Source organism: Macaca fascicularis, chromosome 1, assembly GCF_037993035.2.
Source record: "Macaca fascicularis isolate 582-1 chromosome 1, T2T-MFA8v1.1".
Lineage (NCBI taxonomy): Eukaryota > Metazoa > Chordata > Mammalia > Primates > Cercopithecidae > Macaca > Macaca fascicularis.
Window position 1 is genome coordinate 140,150,649 of NC_088375.1, and position 13,539 is coordinate 140,164,187.

The 13,539-nt window shown below is 41.6% G+C and overlaps 1 pseudogene; it reads right to left on the minus strand.

The window, feature by feature from the left end:
* LOC102131062 (glyceraldehyde-3-phosphate dehydrogenase-like) overlaps window positions 1-10,868 on the minus strand; it is a 31,125-nt pseudogene extending 20,257 nt beyond the window's left edge.
* Between the last annotated feature and the right edge of the window lie 2,671 nt (window positions 10,869-13,539).

The window sequence follows — 13,539 nt, forward strand, 5'->3', positions numbered from 1 at the left end:
AAGCTGCCAGGCTTACCCTCTCATCATCCAGAAGAAAACCTCAGGGCCGTGGACCTCTAGGCAGAAGAGAAGAGGGTTAGAGGCTCTGACAGATACTATGGGACTCTCAAATCTCATTCCCTCCTTTTCTACTTATCTTCCATTTTTGCTACTTACTGGCAAAAATACACTTCGACCATGTGCTATGGCTCATGTCTGTAATCCCAGCCCTTTCAGAGGCCTAGATAAGAGGATTGCTTGAGGCTAGGAGTTTGAGAACAGTTTGGGCAACATGGCAAAATCCTCTCTCTACAAAAACTACAAACATTAGCTGGGCTTGGTGACATGCACCTTTAGTCCTAGCTGCCTGGGAGGCTGAGGTGGAAGGATCACTTGAGCCCAGGAGGTCAAAGTTGCAGTAAGCCAAATTGCACCACTGCACTCTGGCCTGGGTGACAGAGGGAGACTTCGTCTCAAAAATAAATAAATAAATAAATAAATGAATAATAAAGCACTATCACGTAAACCAGTGGTCCCCAAACTATTGGATTACAGAACCACCATGGAACTTTTTTGAAAAAAGACAAGGTTGTGGGCTGCAGCCCAGACTTACAAGGTCAGATTCTGGGTGATAGGGCCCAGGAATCTATGTTTTTAAAAAAGTTCCTTCGTGATTCTGATTGTCTGCCAACTTCAAGGACTATGGAGAGAATTTCCTGCTGTGGGCTGCCTTGATCTCTGCCCTTGATAAAAGGGCTCAACCTATATAGTTTGAGTCATTTTGGCAATTAGAGAGATCTGGTCAGAACTGTAGCTCTCCCCACCACCCCTCTGCACTGCCCCATCACACCTACAGCATGCTATGGTAGATGCTGAGGAGTGCAAACAAAGAATGTCCCGTGCAGGAGTCTCAGTGATTGCATGTCCATCATAATGACAGTCCTAAACTATCACATCCCCAAGGGAAACAAATATTCCCCAGCAATGCTGTCAAAACTGCACTTTTTACTCAGAATTGAATTTCACCCACCCTGGCTGCACTCTGTCCTACTGTTTACACTTTATAGCATTTGCCCAACTTCGTGTAACTGCTCTCTAATTGATTTTATCCAGAACCCCATTTTCCTTAAGTGCTTGTAAGCAGTACCTACTGGGGGAGAAGTCTGTGTGCACATAATTCAAATTCTAGTCACCAGTGATAACGCTATTATGTGTGATTGCAATTCTCTAAATTCTTTCAGCTTATTTCCTGCCACCAGAGTAACGAATGCTTTGATATGTTCCTGAGTTTCTGTGATGCTCTGCCATGAAGTCCTATAACTCATCTCACTGACGGTGTTGATCTCAGGGTTAACTTTACGTGCTGGGCTGTTCCCAGCAAAAGAAGCCTCTAGCGCACATCCCTGCCTTGTGCTTGCCCAGCAAGTTATGATAGCACAAGGGCCTTCATTCCTTCCCTATCATGCTGTCATGTTTGGCAAACACAGAGACTTAGTGAAATCTTAGAAAATTATGAATCTTTGTTTTAGAAAGGGAGTTTACATGTCTATATACCTGTACCAATGTGAGTATTTTACAAACACATATGTGTGAATACAGGTATATGTCTATAGGAGTGTGTGTGATACTAAGGTGCATGTATACACCAACATACCTTAAGATGCAAATATTCCACTGCTTTTTGTGTCTCAAAGAGCAACATTATGACCATTTCTTTTTTTTTTTTTTTTTTTTTTTTTTTTGAGACGGAGTCTCACTCTGTCGCCCAGGCGGGAGTGCAGTGGCCAGATCTCAGCTCACTGCAAGCTCCGCCTCCCGGGTTCACGGCATTCTCCTGCCTCAGCCTCTGGAGTAGCTGGGACTACAGGTGCCTGTCACCTCGCCCGGCTAGTTTTTTGTATTTTTTAGTAGAGACGGGGTTTCACCGTGTTAGCCAGGATGTCTCGATCTCCTGACCTCGTGATCCACCCGTCTCGGCCTCCCAAAGTGCATTATGACCATTTCTATATCTAATAATCACAGTTGTCACTTGTGGAGATATAATTAGCTCTTGAAAGGGTTGAAATGGCTCTGTGTCACTGGAAGTGATTATTCACCATTGGGAAGTGACTCCTAGAAATTCAAGATTGATGGCAGAGGTGGCACAAGAGAATAGAAGGGAGGATGTCAGTCTTTTCTGCTTACACCACCATTATTCCATTTGTGAGGTCATTTGACAACTCCATCCTATCCTCTTAGTTATGTGGACCATGTAATAGTTTGAGAATTGAGTTGTAATTTGCAGAAAAGAACCAGGGTAAGCTCCAGGCATTCCACCATAAATCCTGACCACAGCCAGCTATTACACATCAGACATCAAATTTCCCTTGTGCACTCACCATTCCTGGCCTTTGCTACAATTTGGCTTTCATCCTTGTATTCATTTATACAGCCATGCATTTCATTTCATTCAATAAATTATTATTTCATTCAATAAATTATTGCACACTTTCTACATGTGGTACTGTTCTTTACTGTGTTCTGCCAGGATCACTCTTCTCCTCCTTTAGAAATTCTATTCATCTGTCCGTCTCTTCTAGTTAGACCTAATTTTTCCTCCTCCTTCCATCTCTTAGCATTTGTGCATTCTGGTAGATTTTTAAATTTTTAATTTATTTTTACTGCATTTTGTTTGATAATTAGTTTTTTGGTCTGGCTTTCTTCTCCCGCTGAAGAGGAGTTCTTGGAGGACAGGAAGATGGTCTGAAGCACTGTGTCTCCCACCCAACCTGGCACTGCCTTTTGCAGGTAACCTTCCACTGGAAAAGTCTCTTGAATTGAAAAGTGAGTGAACTGTTAAGGAACCTGGAGAGGAATATGGAAAGGTTGGAGGCTTCCAGGGATCTCACTTGTGTCCTCTTGTTAATCTCTCCCATGGGCATATAAGCTAGCCATCATGAGTGTGGCAGACTCATGGAATTCACCATTAAGAAGTAAAGAATTTAATTCCCCTGAATTGTACACTTATAAGTGGTTAAATGTAAATATTATGTTATGAATATTTTATCACAGGAAAAAACAAGTACAGAAATATTTTGCTCTGGAGTTGGGGAAATAAAAAACTAAAAGAACAAATAACTTGCAGGCACTAGCAGGAAGGGAGGCTGTTTCAGGAAGATGCTGTTAAAAAAAAAAAAAAGTTGGAACCAGATTAGGGAAACCCTTGGCCCAAAAGAGCAATGCTCATCAAAGTCCCAACAGAATGAATAGAAAGACTTTGAGGAAAAAACTCAAGGCATAGTGAAAACCCAAGTCATACCCCTAAAGGCGTTACTCAGGGCACTGGAGCGGAAATGGGGGTAGAGGTGGGGCCCAAGGATAAACAGAGAAATTTGGGCTAGAGAAGAGAGTCTATGAATATACTTATTTAGTGAATCACAGAACAATGAAGCATCAGTAATGCATTCAACCAACATGGGCCAAAGGCCTACTCAGGCCACTTTTAGCCATAGAAGAAGAGATGCAGTCACTTCTTCATGGAGCTCCATTCTACTTGAAACGGTAAAAAGATAAATTAGTGATTTTGATATGATCTGAAAAGTATTGTAACAGAAATTGTGTGTTAAATGCGATGGAACATACTGGAAGGAGAAATTAGTTCCACCTTTTGGGAGTCAGGAAGAAACCTCATAGAGGAGATGACATTTAAATCTGCTCTTGGAAGTAGAAACTTGTCAGAGAAGTCAGAGAAGAGAGGCAGGGCATTCCAGGCAGAGGGTCTAGCACAGACAAAGGGGCATGGAATCGCACAGCAAGTAAAGCATTGCTTCATACTGTAAGCAGCTGTCCACTAATCTGCACAGAAATACTAATGCTGTTGGAGATTAACCATCTGAGGACCTTCACAGCTGCTTGTTGGGAACCACTGTGTTAATGGACAAGTATTATAGTGAATCTAGCCAAAAGGATCAAAGAAGCTAGAAAGTAGGACACTGTCGTCTGACACCTAGATGAATGTTAGCCAGATTAATAACAAGTTGTTAGTCACTACTTTGATTCCTTGCAAGTGTAAATTGATCAATACCAGGTTATTCTCCTACGCATCAGATGTTAGTACTTTTCCTAATGATCACTGAAATCACATTTGTGCATTTCTCTAAACCAAAGGAGGAACAGGAGTTATACCAGGGGAGAAGCCCTAATGCTTGGAGCTGTTAAGCATTTGCTTGTATTTATTGACAGTCGGGTTGAAACCCCATCTTTCCAGACTGGCATGCATACTTAGTAATTAAAGCGGGATTTTATATGGCTTGAAATATTTTAATGTGAATGTATCCTGAGGGACCTCAGCAGAGAGTCTGGTTTAATAAATTTAATAACTAATTAAGACATCCTCAACTTCAACCTCCATTAGGTTAATTTTTTAATGAGTCTCAGAATGTCTCTCAAGACATTTCTTCCCTAGATGTGGTGAGAAACACACATGCATGCATGTGCACTAGCTATAGATTTTAATCTTTGGCTTGCCAGGTACTAACTGTGTAACCTTGGTAAAATCACTGAGTATCTCTGGGTTATTCTTTCCTTCTCCATAAAAAACATGTTTAAACGAATCTCATTTCATGAATCTCAAACAGTCTGATGGCTTTGTGCAAGTAGTAGAATTAGAATTGGGTATGTTATCAGTATGCAGAAACATTTCTTGAAAGAGTTTTTTAAAGTTAAAATTAAAATTTAATAATAATTTTTTTTTTCTAGAGAAAGGGTCTTGTTCTGTTGCCTAGGTTGGAATGCAGCGCCATTATCATAGCCCACTATAATCTCCATCTCCTAGGCTGAAATTATCTCTATGCCTCAGCCTCCTGGGTGGCTAGGACTACAACTGTGTGCCACCACACTTAGCTTTTTAAAATTTTTATTTTTGTAGAGATAGGGTTTTGCTATGTTGTCCAGGCTGGTCTCAAACTCATGGCCTCAAGCACTTCTCCAACCTTGGCCTCCCAAAGCTCTGGAATTACAGCCATGAGCCACTGCACCCAACCTACTTGAAAGGTTTTATTAACTGGCCAATATACCAACAAAATGTGTAGATAATCCAAAGCTACTGAGATGTGTCTATTTTTCAAAAACTACTTAGCCCCTTTGCTTCTGAGGGCTTGAATTGTTTTCCCTTCAGTAGCTATACCTTGGAGGACCCATCAGAAAGTGATGGAGACTATCTCTCACCAATCTGCCTCCCTCCAATAAAGATCTTAGACTTAGGGAAAAGCAAATCACTAGCCTATTCTTCTTCCTTTCTTTCCTCCCATCATTGTGTCAGACCAATCCCATCATGGAAAATTTACCTCGATGGAGAAGGAGGAGGGAATTGCAGAGAAAGGGAAAGAGGAAAATTAAAATATTAACTTCTTCGTATGCTAAAATAGAACGGTCTTCCTCATTCCCAGGCAGACTTGGGTAGTATAATCCTCTATTTTTTTTTCTCTTCCACACTAATGGTGAGTCTGATCCACCTACAAAATAATTGGTACTTTCAAAAAATAACTTTTGGAATATATTTAAAACACCCTTTACGTATACTTTTCATAATATATTTAAAATGGTAAAAATAATATATTTAAAATGGAGCATGATCTGAGGGAAAATAAGGTCTGAACTGTCTCATTCAGTACAGCCAAATGTTGATCATCCAAATCCATGACAAACCTGCCTTTCAGTTTCTTTGTGACATTACTCCCTCCCTCTGCGTATTTAACTCATCTTTAAGAATGAGAAGTTGGCCTGCTTTCCAATTTCCTAGGAACAAGATCTTCCGAGAATGGCAACACTATTTTATTTAAACTCCATTTGAATTCCCAGCATTTTAGAGAATCCATATTCAAATGTTAGAATAAAAATACATTCTGAAGTAAGATGAAAAAGTGCACTCTGCTCCAGAGCCAATGTACTATTTGGGAAAGTCCCTGCTGTGTCGAAACTGGTTAGAAGCAGGCCTGTTTTCCTTTGCAGTGTTCATAAAGGCCTCAGTAACAATCTGGGGGTCATAGCTATGGGGAGTTACACCCATAGGCTGGAGAGTGCGAAGACACTTAAGTCATATTAGGTAAAGTAAGCCGGCCCTTTGCAATGCCCAGGAGCCGGGTGACACATTTTATAAAAAAGAAATTAAGGAACATACAGGATGAGAACTTTTTCCAATATGCTAGTAATAGGAACTACAGTGAATGGAGAATTGGGACACAGGACGTTTTTTTGTTTTGTTTTGTTTTTGAGACAGGATCTGGCTCTGTCACCCAGGCTGGAGTGCAGTGGCAACATCATAGCTCACTGTAGCCTCAAACTCCTGGGCTCAGGCAATCTTCCCACCTCAGCCTCCTGAGTAGCTGGGACTACAGACACACGCCACCATGCCCAGCTAATTTTTGTATTTTTTAGTAGAGACGGGTTTTGCCATGTTGGCTGGGCTGGTCTCGAACTCCTGGCCTCAAGTAATCTGCCCGCCTCACCCTCTCAAACTGTTGGATTACAGGCATGAGCCACCCATCCCGGCCCCAAAACTTTTTTTTAAAGTTGAAAACCCTCCTGCTAATCTTGTAGCTCTGTTTCTACCCAAATGCCCTGATTTGTGATAGAAGTTGAGAGTTCTAGGTCTTTGGAGTAACAAAAAACCCCAAACCCAAAAATTGACCTAATTTTTAAAGCATAATCAGGAAATAGGAAACTTTCTACCACTCCAACATACCTTTTCTTCCTCGTTGCTTTCTAACACATTCTCTCGTATGTTTTTTTTTTCTTTCTTTCTTTTTTAACCCTTTTCCTTCCTTTGCTTATGACATTTGCCAACTGGAACTCAGTAACCCTACTGAGTTTAAACCAACTAGTTTAAACCAACTCTGGGTCTAAGAAGACTGCCAAGCAGCACCCATCCTGAACCTGAAGGCATGAAGAATTCTCCTGTGTTTTGCTAGGCTCGATTTATACACAGCTACTGCTCTTTTACTGTGTAAAGCATGCCTGAATTAAGCATACAGGCATCATCCATCCAAGATTCACATTTTTGTTCTGTTACCTAACAAAGAGGAACTCCTGACCATTCTTCAACATATTAGGGCAACAAAGTTTACTCCCACACATCAGCCTATCAAACCATTGTCCTTACATGGTAGTGATGGGAAGGTAGAAATCATGGTAAACATCCCTAAAACCATTTCAATTTTCCCTTCCTTCTTAGTAAGATGTTTGTAAATGTAGCCATGGCAATAAACAGTTGGCTGGAAAGGTTAAATGCATCTTTAGAAATCCTTCCGGCCAGCAGTTTCCAAACATGGTTCATGCACACCAGACATACTTGTGGAGCTTGTTTAAAAGTTGGCTTGTCATCCACTTAACAAGTACTTTCTAAATCGCTAGGCTCAGAGTTCTAGAATGCTATTCAAGTAAGTAGTTCATAGACAGCCAGGTTTCAGAAGCCCTGGTAGGTTAATCCAGGCTTACCCACTTGCTCTAAATGCCACTCTTTGGGTGAGTAGATGACAACTGAGTTTGAGCACTATGGCCTCTTAGAGAGGGTCAGGATTCAAGGTGAAGCTAGAGAAACCAAGACCCTTCAAAACAAACTGGTGATTTCTTTGAACAGATCTCCAGGTGACATTGGCAGACCCTGGTTCATGAGACTACAAAGGGCCTGAGCTTGAAGCCCATGGAGACTGGACAGCTAGCTGAAGCCACGCTCCAGCTGTTGTTGTTTAAATAACCTTTGCTCCTGGAGAGTGGAGCTGGGTGGTGGGAGCAGAGAGTTGGCAAAGGACCATTGGCCTGTTCTGCCAGAGGCTTCCTAATTGCCCAGGCTAGGTTTGTTGCCCTTTTGCTGTGTTTTCTTGGTATCCCAATCCCTGCCCCATCAAATAGCATTTATCACAGTGTATGGAAATAATAACTCTCTATTTACTTGTCTTTTTTCCACATTAGACTCCATTAAGGTCTCTGTGACCACCATATTGCCAACATCCCAGCAATAAGCACTCAGCTGGTATTTGCCGAATGAATAAGTTTTGTAGCTTAGTTAGATTCAACTTGGTTAGAATTTTCTCTGTAGGATTTAAAATACATTTACTTTGAAAGCAACTCATGTGCTTTGCAATTTAAAACAGAGTCCCACCTAAGAACAAGAAACATTCACAGTGATTAGGCCCACTAACCAAATCTAGCTGGCCTGTTTTTGTAAATTAAGCCCTACTGGAACACAGTCATGCTCATTCATTTATGTTATCATTGATAGCTTCTATCACAATACGACAACAAAGTTGGTAGTTGCAATGAAGACCCAGAGACTGTAAGACCTGCACAGCTGAAAATATTACATCTGGTTTTTTACAGAAGGGTTTACCAACTCCTGCCCTAGAATCATGTGGACCTGACTGTGTGACACGTTGGGCACGTTGCTTAGCCTCTCTAAATCTTGGTTTTCTTATTTGGATAGTGGGGATAATAATGGCATCCTGTCTTACAGGGTTCTTTTTTGGAATAAATAGGATAATCTCTATAAACCTGCCCATAGTGTTCAGTAACTATTAACTGTTATTTTTATAGCTTTAAAAATTTTGCCTACATTCTTTCTTGTCTCTCTTTTTTTTTTAATGCTACTGCTCATCTGCTCTTCAAATTTTTAATCAAAATAAAGCCAGAGCATTTCCTAGCCTTAATGGAGGCACTGACATTTGAAAGAACTTAGGGTTCAATCAGGTTTTGGTGACTATTCAGTTTCTTAGAAAAAAAAAGACTAAAAACTTCTCTAGTTCTATAAAAAAAATCCAAGACAAGATCTTTTAGATGTTTAATAAACATGCTGTGATATGAGATGTTTGTTTTGCACAAGTTTCAGTCATAATAGACAGAAGTAGGACTTGACTTCTTACACATTTATCCCCTAATTGTGTATCTATCTTACATATTATTTCAATTGCCTCTGAAACCAAAAAGCCACAGCAGTTCTATTAAATTTCTTTGAAAAATGCAGAGGGTGGAGTAGTGTGGGAGGAAACACTGAAAATATCAAATGGTTTTTTGTATCAAGAAAGTTCTGAGTGATAAATAAGAGACCAAGCCAAGAATTTCCAAGGGATCTTTTACTTAACTTGCAACTTTGATTGCTGGAAAGCTTACTGATCACTTTTGTTAAAATAAATTGCTTAAGCCCTTTAATCAGAAAAACGTCCTGCAGAGTAGCTCATGCAAAGGAGGAGAGCATTCTGACTCATTTAATATTTTATTTACTTATTTCTCATTCTGATCATGGAGCTTAAATGGAATTACAGTTTACCCTTTAGTATTCATGATTTCCAAAGTCTTGGCATTAATCAAGACTCTGTCTTACAGGAAAGGACAGCAGTAGGCAACTCCTACTTTCACTCCTTCAAGCACTCATATATCCATCTGAGGAGCTACCTGCTTGGTCACAGTGTCCAACTGACCATAGCAACAGGTATTTACAGTGTTCGTTAATGTATAAATCTATTCTCCAAAAGTTACACTACAGTCTGGATTTGTATAATTGGGATATTTACATGTTGAGTTAGAATCTATCTACATTGAAGATACTTTTTTTCTGGAATTTTACCTTCAACTCCAAGAAATAAGGTCACTCTGCTCTGGGTCATTTTGTGTCCTCCAAGAAGCAGTCCCCAAAAAGGAATTAGACACGCATGAGATTTACTGGGGAATAAAGCCCATGAAGGATATAGGGGCAAGGGAGCAGGTAGGAAAAGCCTTCAGACTGTGACGCAGGTCTGACCTCCATGGAAGGAGAGAAGGGGAAGGAGAATTGTGAAGAAGGAACCTCAGACTGCAATGCAACTCGCCGCAAGTCTCAGCCAGGCCAGTGGAGAGTTCCAGAGCTGAGATTATTCATCAGAGGAATGTCATGTTAGCCAAAAATGACCCAGCTGTAGTACTTCCCATTTCAATCATTGGCTTGGACCAGCCTAGGTAGACTGTGACCTTGAAGTGAATGCTTGGATGTATTCAAAGATGCAGCAGCTGGAGACTGTTGGCTGCCTACCTCCTTGCACCTGGTTCTCTAGAAGGGAGATCTGAGCAATACACTTTCATGGTCACCACAGTCTAGCCTTTACCTCACAGATCCCCTTCTCCACACAAGTTCAAGGAGCAGCTCCACCATGGTTCCCATAGTCCTCTCTTCCTGAAAAGAATCTTAGAGAAAGGAGGTTAGTGGGACAAACTATAATCCCATCTCTGCAGTTAGTCTTTTTTTTAATTATTATACTTTAAGTTCTAGGGTACATGTGCACAATGTGCAGGTTTGTTACATATGTATACATGTGCCATGGTGGTATGCTGCACCCATCAACTCGTCAGCACCCATCAACTCGTCATTTACATCAGGTATAACTCCCAATGCAATCCCTCCCCCCTCCTCCCTCCCCACAATAGGCCCTGGTGTGTGATGTTCCCCTTCCCGCGTCCAAGTGATCTCATTGTTCAATTCCCACCTATGAGTGAGAACATGCAGTGTTTGGTTTTCTGTTCTTGTGATAGTTTGCTGAGAATGATGGTTTCCAGCTGCATCCATGTCCCTACAAAGGACACAAACTCATCCTTTTTTATGGCTGCATAGTATTCCATGGTATATATGTGCCACATTTTCTTAATCCAATCTGTCACTGATGGACATTTGGGTTGATTCCAAGTCTTTGCTATTGTGAATAGTGCCGCAATAAACATACGTGTCTGCAGTTAGTCTTAGAGCCAAAGTGACACTCACCCTCTCCTTCCTCTACTATCCAGGCTAAGTCTCCCTTACCCTCAACCTTTACTTCAGCAGGTGTTGGTGGCTCTCCTGGTGGTTTAACCTTAACTCTCTTCTCCGAGGGATCTGAGCCTTTGGCATTCATAGCCTTCCTACACCAGGACTGCTGTCTGTGCTCTTTCACAGTTATAGTTGAGTGAGGGATTATCAAGAGATCCCCAAGTAGATAACCCGGGCTCATCCCTGACCCCATTGTCTAAAAGTAGCTCCATTTCTCTTGCTGATCAGGATTTATTACTCCTGCCAAAATGGTGGCACTTCTTGCCTACTTGCCTCTGGACACAAAGGTTCCAAAGTGTCCAGGTAGAAGCTGTACCTTGTACTTCAATGGAATTCTTTGCTCTGTCCCCTTACTTCAAAGGAAGTAAGAGAGTACTTCCTTTGGGGACCAGAACTTCGAATCCTGCAGAGTCCAAAATTACCAGAGTGAGTCATCGGGAGTAATGGTGAGTGACACTACTGCTGCTTCCACCTTTTATATTCTTAATAGAGGAGATTCAGTCTCATAAAGAGGTCCTCTGTCCTGAATGATGACACTCCATCTGTAGGATATTGCCACCCAATTGGCACTTGAGCTGCATGTTCAGTAGGCCATTCCAATGTTCTAACGAGCTGCTGTTACTGGTCATTGCCCATGAGTCTGTTTTGTGGTACACAGTTTCTAAGCTGGCTCCTAATAATCTTCTCTTACTAGTATTGGTGTCCTTATGTAATCCCCTACCCTTGAGTGTGGACTGGACTTAGTGACATACTTCTAACAAATAGAACAAAGCAAAGGTAATGGGACATCACTTCTGAGATTAGTTACAAAATAGCTCTGGTTCCATCTTGCTTGCCCTCTCTTATTCTCTTGCTCACTGTCATAGAAACCAGCTGCCACATAGCAAACTGTCCTATAGAGACCCATGTGGTAAGCAATTGAGGGAGGCCTCTGGCCAACAGACAGCAAGGAACCAAGTCTCTCAGTCTAACATCATGTGCGACACTGAATCCCGTTAACAATCACATGAGAGAGCTTGGTTGCAGATCCTCTCCCTCAGTTGAGCCTGGAGGTGGCTCCAGCTCAACCAGCATCTTGGTTGCAGCCTTGTGAAAGCCCCTGAGTTGGGGGGTCCAGCCAAGCAACACCTGGATTTCTAACCCACAGGAACTGTGAGTTTTGTGTTATTTCAACTCCCTACATTTTAAAGTAATTTGTAATGCAGCAACAGATGACTAATAGATATTCCTATTTGGGGCCATTCTGTTTTCTTCGCAAAGTGGGTATTCAAGTACACTGCGTGGCAGCTCTGCCCACTGGGGAAATTTGCTTTCTTTGCTGTCTTTCTAGTTCATCTCTGAGGGTAGCAGTAAGGAAGCTACTGTCTATTTTTTACTTGCTCCCACATGCCAAGCTCATCTGTCCATAACCTAAGCTTAGGCTTTTTCCTTCTGTTTAAGTTGATCATATAGGGATCCCTGCATGGCATGGGTGCCAACTGAGGGAGAGGTGCTGATGTAGCTGTGGCCATGAGGTCCTGGGCCACCTGCTCATGAAGTTTATTTGGCCCTCTGGTGCTGCTTGGGCTGGATACTGGATGTACCAGTTTCATGTTTTAATGGACTATCGCTGGGAATGTCTGACTTTATGATATGGCAGCACCAAAATAATCCAACTCATAATGGGTAGTTTTGGGTACCTGGTATCCCATGGTCACACATTCTATGTCTTCCAGGGCACAGTTACACACATCAAGAGTTATTTCTCAAAAAGTGCATAATGTTTCACTGTAGATGGCATAGCAATGCTCTGCAACTTCAGGGGCCTTCATTGTGAGTCTGTTCCTGGGACTTACCATCAACTCCACTTTCCCAGCACCAACATGTCCACCACTACAGCTCTGCCAGAAGTTATGGGCCAAGCAGTAGGGCTGCTTGTACTGGACCTGTTGCAGAGCATTTTTTTCTGCTCTGGACCCCAGTAAAAGCTGGCAGCCTTCTATGACACTGGAATATGGGTGGTGCAATATTCCTAGGTGTGAAATGTGTGACTTCTAGAGCCCAAAAGGCTCATCAGGCTCTGTGCTTCCTAATGAGTAGAGAAGGTAAGATGCAGTACTCTATCTCTTGCTTTGGAGGCAATCCCAGGACACCTATGATCACTGGACTCCAAGAACTTTATTGAAGTGTCAGATCCCTGAATCTTGATAGAGTTTATTTACCACATTCCAGAGTGCATGTATCTGACCAAGGTCTCCAGCATGCTGACTGCCTCTTGTTTTTTCGCCTGATCAGCATGAAGTTATCAATGTCATAGTGTTTTGAGGGAAGTCTGGATTGTGCAGCTCTTTTTCAGAATATTTTATGACAAACGATTGGGATAGTTAACATAGCCTGGAGCAAAACTGTAATATTGTTGTCCATCCCATTGATTTTCTCCAAGTTTCATGTATGTTGATCTCAATTTTATAATTGGGGACTATGAAAATGACCTCTATCTGGATTCATGGGCCCAGTGGACCCCCCAGTAAACGGAGCTTCAATCAGGACTCTAATTATAAGCTCATGCACTTACCTATTATTTATTCATTTATTTATTTTATGTCTCCCCAACTAGAATACCAGCTCTTTGAGAACCATGATTTTGTCAGCTTTAGTCCCTACTATACCCCCAGCACCTTTAACAATGCCTGGCACCCAGTAGGTGCTCAATAATTGAATGATTCTATTTCATTATTATTTTATTTTGCATTACTTCAATTATGAGTAAGATTGAA